At 45.8% G+C, this 9,730-nt stretch overlaps 1 pseudogene; it reads left to right on the forward strand.

Moving 5' to 3' along the window:
* The first annotated feature begins 6,599 nt into the window (after window positions 1–6,599).
* Window positions 6,600–7,740, forward strand: LOC142430312 (sterol-4-alpha-carboxylate 3-dehydrogenase, decarboxylating pseudogene; annotated as a pseudogene).
* The last annotated feature ends 1,990 nt before the right edge of the window (window positions 7,741–9,730 follow it).

Consider the following 9,730-nt stretch of genomic DNA (forward strand, 5'->3'; position numbering starts at 1 on the left):
ATCTCCCTAAACTCTAAATGAAATTAACAGCTCCTCAGTCTTTTTAAGGAGTCTTGGTGAAACTGTGGGTTAGGCATTGGGCTGCTAACCACAAGGTCGGTGGTTCAAACCCACCAGCTGTTGGAGGGAGACTAGTAAGCCTGTCTGCTCTTGTAAAGACGTATAGCCTTGAAACCCCCGGAGCAGTTCTCTGCTCTAAGTTGTTTTCAGTCACCTCGTATGGATGTGAAAGTTGGAAGATGAAAGAAGAACCAGTGCTTTTGAATGATGATACTGACAAACATCGAAAGCACGGTGAACGGACTGCCGAAAGAACAAACATCTCTCTGGGAAGAAATACAGCCAGAATGCTCCTTAGAGGCAAGGATGGTGAGACTTGGTCTCACTTATTTTGGACATGTTATTAGGAGAGACTCGTCCCTGGGGAATGACATCATGCTTGGGAGAGTGGAGGGAGAGCAAAAACAAGGAAAGCCCTCAACAAGGTGGATCGACCCAGTGGCTGCAACAGTGGGCTCAAATATAAGAGCAAGTGTGAGGCTGGCACAGGACCAGGCAGTGTTTCATTCTGTTGTGCACAGAGTCGCTATGAGTCAGCGCTGACTCAAAGGCACTTAACAAGAACAGGGTGAGTTAAAACCAACTCAGTGACGGGGGGCTGAGTCAGTCCTGTTTTCTCAGTCAAATTTGTTTTGTTTTTTTATTTTCAGTCAAATTTCTTGAAGCAAGCAAATATGTCTCCATTTCTCTACGTTCCAGTCCATCCTCAGGGCCTGCAATTCGACTTTAGTCCGCAAGTGGGCTGCTCTCCCTAAGGCCAACAGGCACCTACATGTCACAAATGGAGGGGCATTTCTGAAGGGAACATTACTTGCCCTGGCCTAGTGTTTTGAGATGTGGATCACTTCCTCTTTGAAATTATTACCAGACTTCTGTGTCACCATTCCTTTCTAGGTTTCCGCCTACATCTCTCCTCATCCCTCCAGAACCCGTACGCACATGCACAACCAAGCATGTTTTTAAAGGTTTGCACTCAGTCCCCCGCTATATGTTCTGGAGCATGATTCGTCTCACGGCCCCTCAGATACATCTTCAGCTGTGCTTACACAAAGGGCTCATCTGCACTCCAGACTCACAGCCAACATGAATCCTCTCGTATAGCCTTGTAATCAGACAGCACTGTACAGTTGAATATGGTAGATATCATTAGGTTAAAATACAGAATCTTATTTTTTCCAACAGTTTTATTGGCACATAATTTGCATATCATACCAGAATCTTATTTTATCACCCCTTGACTCATTTAAAACTTGCTTGACATATTGTGGAGAACAAGGACGGTCGGAGAAGAGACCCAAAGCCCATCTGTGGACCTCACAGAAGGGTCACACGGAAGGGATGAGTCAACCAGGGTGCAGTATAGGACCGATGAAACACAATATTCCTCTGGTTCCTTGAGGCTTCCTCATCCCCCACTATCATGAATACACCCTGTCCCCCTTTTAGACCAGAGCATGCACACTGGTACAGAGAAGAGCTCACAACACAGGGAATCCAGGTCAGACAAACCCCTTAAGAACAGAAATGGGTGTAGCGATACCAGGAGGGGAAGGAGAGAGAGAGGAAAGGAAGGGGGAACCGATCACAATTTGACACATAACCACCACCACCACCCCAGGGGGATGAACTACAGAAACTGTGGGGGTAGGGAGACAACGGTAGGTATAAGATATTAAAATAATAATTTATCAAGGGGGTTACGAGGTGGGAGAAGAGGGAGTAAGGTGAAAAAAGAAGAGCTGATTCCAAGGGCTCAAATAGAAAGTAAATGTTTGGAAAATGATGATGGCAACATATGTACAAATGTGCTTGATACAATGGATGTATGGATTGTTAAAAGAGTCGTAAGAGCCCCCGATAAAATAAATAACTTCCACATGAAACTAATATTAATAATAAATAAAAGTTTAAGTTGGGAGAAAAATGAAGGGGAAGTACACATGGATTAAGCCCTCCAGTGAATTGTTTCTGACCATGGAGCAGGGATGTGAATAGCCGTCCAATACTGCAGAGGGCAATGGAGCCCTGGGGGGTAGTGGTGATGCGCCATCTGCAATAGACTCAGTGGCCGAGAGGATGAAAGAGAGTGCGCAGGGCATTGGAAAGTGAGTTTTTGTAGATGTAGTTAGGTTAAAATGTAACACCCTATCATTTAATCTCCCCTGGGACCCATTTTTTAATTCTAGTTTGTCAGTATTTTCTACTATTTTTTGTATAAGAGTTTTACATACAAGAGGAATTGAACATTGAGAAAGCATCCAAACACAGTCCAGTCCAAGTCCATAAGTCTGATACTATCCCATATATCTGATATCAATCTCTAAAGTCATATTCAGACTCACGAAACACATACAATGAAACCAAATGCAGGACAATCACAGGCCAGTGAGTAGAAACAGGCCAGTGGATCCAGTGGCGTTGTAAGCATCTCAGCGCTGGCAGGGGTCTCTCTGTGACTTCTCCAGCTTCTGAGGTCTGATTGCACAAGAGTAGGTCCATGTGGCTTCTCCTCAGGGATGTCTTGCAGGAAGTCAGCCTCTACTTTCTTTTCTATTAAGGTTTTCCTCTTGTACTTTGTTACTGTTGTTAGCTTGTGGTTTCGTTTTGTTTTTTCGCTAAATGAAATCAAGGATAGGTAAATCTATAGAGACAGTAACTGGATTGGTGGTTCTTTGGGCATGTGACAGGGGAGGTAAAATTGATTGTGGTGATTATTATACAACTCTTCTTGATATGATTGAATTATTGAATTGTATGACATGTGGATTGTCAATAACACTTTTTTTAAGTGTGTTGTCAAGCCTAACCTACATGTCTATGATTATAATCCTATTTGGGAATGGGGTTGTTTTTGTTATGTTAACGAGACAGGATTCGTGCAGGTTGTGACTTGAGTTCATCTCTTTCCAGGTGTGAGGGAAATTAAACAAGCAAGCAAAAGAATGAGGGATGGGTTAAGATAGACACAGACTCACAGGGCCATCTCTACGGATCCAGGAAGCAGGAGCTAAAGCGATAAGGACCGCCTCCCGAGTCGAGAGAGAGCCAGCATTCTGCATTTGAACTTCAGCCTCCTAAACTGAGAAAAAATGAACATACTATTGTATTTCTGTGGTAGCAGCACTAGACACGTAAGACTAGATGACCCAGAATGCAGGTCAGTCCTGTGGAGCTGCTTCTGACGCACAGAGCCCTTGTGTACAATGGAGCAAACTGCCCAATCCTGCGCCATCCTCACAATTGCCGTTATTTCTGACTCTGTGCCAGTCCATCTTGTCAAGGGCCTTCCTCTTCTCTGTTCTCCTTTTTACCAAGCACGGGGCTCTCTTCCAGGGACTGGTCTCTCTTGTTCAAAGCATGTGAGAGGGAGTTTTGCCACCCTCGATTCTAAGCAGCATTCTGGCGGTATTTTTCCCAAGGTGGATTTGTTTGTTCTTTTGGCAATCCATGGTACTTTTAATATTCTTCACCAACACCATAATTCAAATGCATGCTAAAGTATGTGGAAGAACAAAGGGCAGAGAATTCCAAGGTCGGGACACCTGATCCCATTGACATGTCATGATCACACAGGCTGGTGGGCTTCTTCCATATGGGCTTTGTTGCTTCTCAGCTAGATGGCAGCTTGTTTATCTTCAAGCCTTTAAGACCCCAGATGCTATATCTTTTGCTAGCCAGGCACCATTAGCTTTCTTCACCACATTTGCTTATGCACACGTTTGTCTTCAGTGATTGTATCAGGAAGGTGAGCATCACAGAATGCTAGATTGTTAGAACAAAGTGTTCTTGTGTTAATGGAGTATTGAGTTGAGGCCCGATTTCTATCTTCAACTTTAATTCTTAACATATAGATAGGAGTACATAGTTCTATTCCTATCTATCTATCTATCTATCTATCTATCTATCTATCTATATAAATGTTCTTTGCCTCCTGGTTCTTTCCTCTAATTCCTCTTTACTTCCCTCTTGTCCCACCATCATGTTCGGCCTTCATTTGAGTTTAGTAATCCCTCGCTGCTACATTGCCCTTGTTCGAGCCTTACTAGGCATCCTACGACCTTCCTTCTGTTGATTTTAGTCCACTTGTTGTTCCCTTGTCACTGGGTTGGTTTCCCCCTCCCCCACTTCCTTTCTCTCACCTCCTCTTCTCCCGTATCCCCCCCCCCCAATCATTGGTCCCCTTCTTTTCATCTCCAAATTATTTATCCCACCTATCTTATCTAGAAGGACATGCAGATACATTAAGTTCAAAAGCCAGGCAAAGCCAAAAAAAACCAACAACAAAGGAAGTAAAAAAAATTCCATGGTCAGATAGTTAGCTAGACACATTTCAGAATCATCTCGTTTATACTCCGACACATCTTGTGCTACTCCTAAATATAAAGTGAAGCCCGCGAGAGCTGGAGTGTTTGAGGCTGTCTTATTTTTCCCGATCTCTCTAAGTGCTTGCCTTCGACAGGACGCATCTTGCCACTTTTCTCTCACTCACTTAGTGGAGACCATTTGCGTTTTCCTTCTCTGACAGGCTTTCACCGAATCCAGGTTCTGGCCTTCGCAAGTTTTATAAAGGGCAAGTCAACCACTATTGCTATAAAATCATAAAATAAAATAAACCTTTAATGAATGACCCCAGAACTTATGATTGAAAAACCAGGTGTGTGAAGAAGCAGAAGACAGCTATACCAAGAATATGGAACTACTGGTAGGTGGACCAACACTCATGACCTCAATGCCCTACTTACTGTCTTAAGACATGTATTATTCTGGCAGACCTGTGCCTGACATGGTCAGTGAATACTATTGCTTTATATGACATCACCTCCCCTTGTTGTGTATAGTACCCAGTCATATAGGATTGATTCTGTGCACATCAATAATTCATGTGTTGTGATTTGTAGTCAGCCTGCACGTTCAAAATCCTTTTCTCGACAGTGTTTGAAAATTATCACCGTGGGTTAAATCAATGACACTATAAACAGAAGGCCCATATGCTCCAGGGAGAGGACTGGTAAGGCTCTCTACCATACAACAACGGCGGTGTCTCTAAGGTAAACCAGAGGGAGAGAGAAAACAGCTTCAGGAATGGATTTTTGGTTCGCTCTTAATCCTAGCTCTGCTCTAAGAAAAATTAGTTTTTACCACATGGCCCTGCTTGATACTCACCCTTACGAAGGAAACACAGAAGACATGAGTGCTATAGAAAAGTGTGATGAAGAAATAGCTGGTGCCTGGCTATCAAAGAGAATAGTGCCTGGGGTCTTGGAGGCTTGTCTTCAACCTTCGGGGTAAACAATCATCTATGTGAGACAGGAACTAAACCCACATGGAAGAAGCAAAGCAACATATGTGATCCAAGATTGCAAATTAAATGGAGTGATAACACCTACAAGGAAATCCAGTTCATACAAGGATTATTCAAATCTATGAACCAATCATTAAAGCCAGTGATGAAGAAATTCAAGAATTCTACCTTCATTAGGATTTCAGTGGGACAAGAGGAAAGTAAAAGTAAATAGAGGAAAAACTAGGAGGCAAACGGCACTTATAGAGATCTAAATGCAGGCATGTACATATGTAAATATATTTATATATAATGATAGGGAAATAGCTATATGTACATATATGTCTATGTTAAGTATTTGGGTATCAGACAGACATTGGGCCTCTACTCAAGTACTCCCTCAACACAAGAACACCTTGTTCTAATAACCCTGCATTCTGTGATACTCACCTTCCTGACATCATCGCTGAAGACAATGTGGGTACATAAGCAAATGTGAAGAAAGCTTTTGGTGGCCAGCTATCCAAAGATATAGCAACTGGAGTCTTAAAGGTTTGGAGATAAACAAACAGCCAACTATCTGAGAAGCAACAAAGTCCACATGGAAGAAGCACACCAGACTGTGTGATCATGTGGTGTCAATGGGATCAAGTATCAGGCATCAAAGACCCAGAACAAAAAAATCATATCAGTGTGAATGAGGGGGAGTGCAGAGTGGAGACTCAAAGCCCATCTGTAGAAAATTGGGCATTCCCTTACAGAGGATCAGTCGAGTCAGGGTGCAGTATAGCACCATTGAAACAGACAACTTTCCTCTAGTTCTTTAATGTTTCCTCCCCCCCACACACACACTATAATGACCCTAATTCTACCTTACAAATCCAGCTAAACAAGAGATGAACACTGGTACAGATAAGAACTGGAAACAGAGAATCCAAGACCCTTAAGGACCAATATTGAGAGTAACCATACCAGTAGAGTAAGGGGAATGTGTGGGGAGAAAAGGAGGAACTGATCACAATGATCTACATATAATCCCTCCCAGGGGAATGAACAACAGAAAAGTGGGTAAAGGGAGACATTGGTCAGTGTAAGACATGAAAAAACAATAGTAATTTACAAATTTCAAGGGTTCATAAGGGAGGAAGGGTGGGGGAAAGAGAGGAAAAATGAGGAGCTGATACCAAGGGCTCAAGTAGAAAGAAAATGTTTTGAAAATGATGATGGCGGGAGACCCATCTTAGAGCCCTGGCTCGTGCCGAGCCCATCTAGCAGAGCGGACAGAGAAGGTGATCACAAACCAAACTATATTTGAGCCAGAATGGACCAACGCACAAAAATGAGGGGCCAGAACCCACAGACTCATGTGACAACGAACATCTCCAAAGCGCAGACGTGCACAGTGATCGAAGGCTCAGGGTTTCTTGGTCAGTACATGGTGGAGCAGCTGCTGGCCAGAGGCTACCATGTCAACATCTTTGACATCCGTCAAAGCTTTGAGGACCCCCATGTGGAGTTCTTCCTGGGCGACCTTTGCAACCAGCAGGATCTCTACCCAGCTCTGAAAGGGGTGGGCACCGTTTTCCACTGTGCGTCACCCCCACCAGGCAGTGGCAACAAGGAGCTCTTTTACAAAGTGAATTACCTTGGCACCAAGAATGTCATTGAAACTTGCAAACAGGTTGGGGTTCAGAAACTCATTCTGACGAGCTCTGCCAGCGTCGTCTTTGAGGGCGTCGATATCAAGAACGTGACTTAGGAGCTCCCCTACACCAAAAACCCCATTGACTACTACACGGAGACCAAGATCGTACAGGAGCAAGTTGTCCTGGGCACCAATGATCCCGAGAAAAATTTCCTAACCGTCGCCATTCGCCCTCATGGCATTTTCGGCCCCAGGGACCCCCAGCTGGTCCCCATCCTCGTTGATGCTGCCAGGAAGGGCAAGATGAAGTTTATGATTGGAAATGGGGAAAACTTGGTGGACTTCACCTTCGTGGAGAACGTGGTCCATGGCCACATCCTGGGAGCAGAGCGCCTTTCCCAAGACGTAGCTGTGTGTGGAAAGGCCTTCCACATCACCAATGACGAGCCCATCCTGTTCTGGGCGTTCCTGTCCCGTATCCTGACAGGCCTCAACTATGAGGCCCCCAAGTACCGCATCCCCTACTGGATGACCTACTACCTGGCCCTGCTGCTGGCCTTGCTGGTGATGGTGGTCCAGCCGGTGATCAAGCTGCAGCCCACCTTCACGCCCCTGCGGATCGCACTGGCCGGCACCTATCACTACTTTAGCTGCGCCAGGGCCAAGGAGCTGCTGGGCTACCAGCCGCTGGTCCCCATGGATATTGCCGTGGAGAGGACTGTGCAGTAGCTTTCACCACCTGCGGAAGGTCTGACTGAACTCAGGCTCCGCCTGCCAGGGAGCTAAGAGCCACCCTCGCGCTTCTGTGAGCCACCTGGGTGCCACACAGCTGCTCTCGATCTCTGGACGTGGGAAACCTTCCCCTCCACCTCCTCGGGCTCCTTAGCACAAAGGTCACTTTGCAGTTGCCCCCTAATCCTTGTTGGCGTCCTTGTGTTCAAATTGAAGAGGTAAGACCCTGTCAGGAAGAAACAGTCCTTTGGTAACCCAACGGGGTTTCTTTCATTCAAACTGATGCTAGAGTAGAAGTTTCTAGATGTTGTTGAAGGGACCACACATTAAAACGATCCTAGAAGGAAAATGAAAGATATAAATAAAGGCACGTGGCTGAGACTTGAAACGGGGCTCCTATTTTACATCAACTCCCAAAATCTCTGTCCCCGCAGGGTCGCCTGCTTTGTTCTGTGTCAGTCCATTCTCAACAGCAGGGTTCCCGGGTGCTCTGCAGCAATGTGCAGACCAGCTCAGGAGAGTTTGGGTTAGGGAGGCCCCGTTAGCGACTCGGAGTTGGGAAAGAAACCCCTGAGATGTTATAGCCCAGCCCACGGGAGACCAGAATAAAGTCAGGGTGTTGGGAAAAAAAAAAAAAAGAAAATGATGATGGCAACAAATGTACAAATGTGCTTGACATGATGGACATATGGATGGATTGTGATAAGAGCTGTACGAGCCCCCAATAAAACTATTTTTTAAAAACGCAATATCCCGGCGTGGAGGAGGGAACCGGTGGAGAGGTCTGGGAGGCTGGCCCCAGCACCATAAATTAAGTGGATTCCTGCCCCTCCCCCGAAAAGAATTTGTTCCAAAGGACGACATTGACTCTGCAGCTCCGGGAGATGGACATATTTGATCAGAGCACACGGGAGCAGATGAAGGGGCAGGAGGAGAGAGTGGAGCACAGCCTGGCCCACCAGGCCGTGATGATGATGTTCCTGAGTAGAGCAGCCAGTCCACAGAGAGAACAACATGGCTGGCCCCACTATGAGAAATGATGCCAATCAGTGACTAAGGGCGATACAGGGGACAGCACCGGAGACACAGTGTGGGAATTGCACCTGACCTGATCCCACCACACCGAGGCAAATCACTGGGGGAGTGCAGTGGAACAGCAAGGGAATGGAGCGGCAAGGTCCCCAGGGAATGCTGAAAGTGGACTTTGGGGCCAGGGCGTGGTGCCCCAACAGACTGGACTGGAAAACGCTCCTAAGGGCCAGCAAACGATCCCTGAACTAACTACAAGATTTTCTCTTGTGAACTGTTTTGTTCTGTTCTTTGTCAGTGGTTTGTTTTTGTTGTTTTGTTGTCTGGTTGTATACTGTTGCTTTGTGTTCCTCTGTCTAGTTTTCGTGCATGTTAGTGACTCCACAGGTCTGTCTGAATAGGACAGGCTGGATGAACTATCTGGAGGAAAAACAATGGGACGGACAGTTCCGGGGGGACTTGGGGTGGGGGGGTAGGGGGGGTAAGGAAGTGGTGTTAACAAACCCAGGGACAAGGGAAAATCATGGGACCCCAAATGGTAGAGAAGGGGGAGTGGCAGGCCTGGTGGGAAATGATCAAGGGTAAGGTTGCTTAGAGAAGAGGTATACTCTAGCCCAGGTGGCGATGAAGCATGGTAGTAGGGCAGGAGGAAGGTCAAGGGAGATGGAGGAAAGAGCTAGGAGTCAAAGGGCATTCATGAAGGTCTAGACAAAGACATGTACATGCAAATATATATAGGAGGATGGGGAAATAGATCTATGTGTCTATATTTATAGGTCAAGTATTAAGGTGGCGGAAGGACCTTGGGCCTCTACTCAAACACTCCCTCAATGCATGAATACCTTCTTTTATTAAATTGGAACTCTATGATGCTCACTCTCCCGACACAACGGCTGGAGCCAAAGTGGGTGAACAAGTAAATGTGGTGAAGAAAGCTGATGGTGCCCGGCTATCAAAAGAGATAGTGTCTGGGGTCTTAAAGG

The sequence above is a fragment of the Tenrec ecaudatus genome, chromosome 17 (assembly GCF_050624435.1).
Source record: "Tenrec ecaudatus isolate mTenEca1 chromosome 17, mTenEca1.hap1, whole genome shotgun sequence".
Classification (NCBI taxonomy): Eukaryota; Metazoa; Chordata; class Mammalia; order Afrosoricida; family Tenrecidae; genus Tenrec; species Tenrec ecaudatus.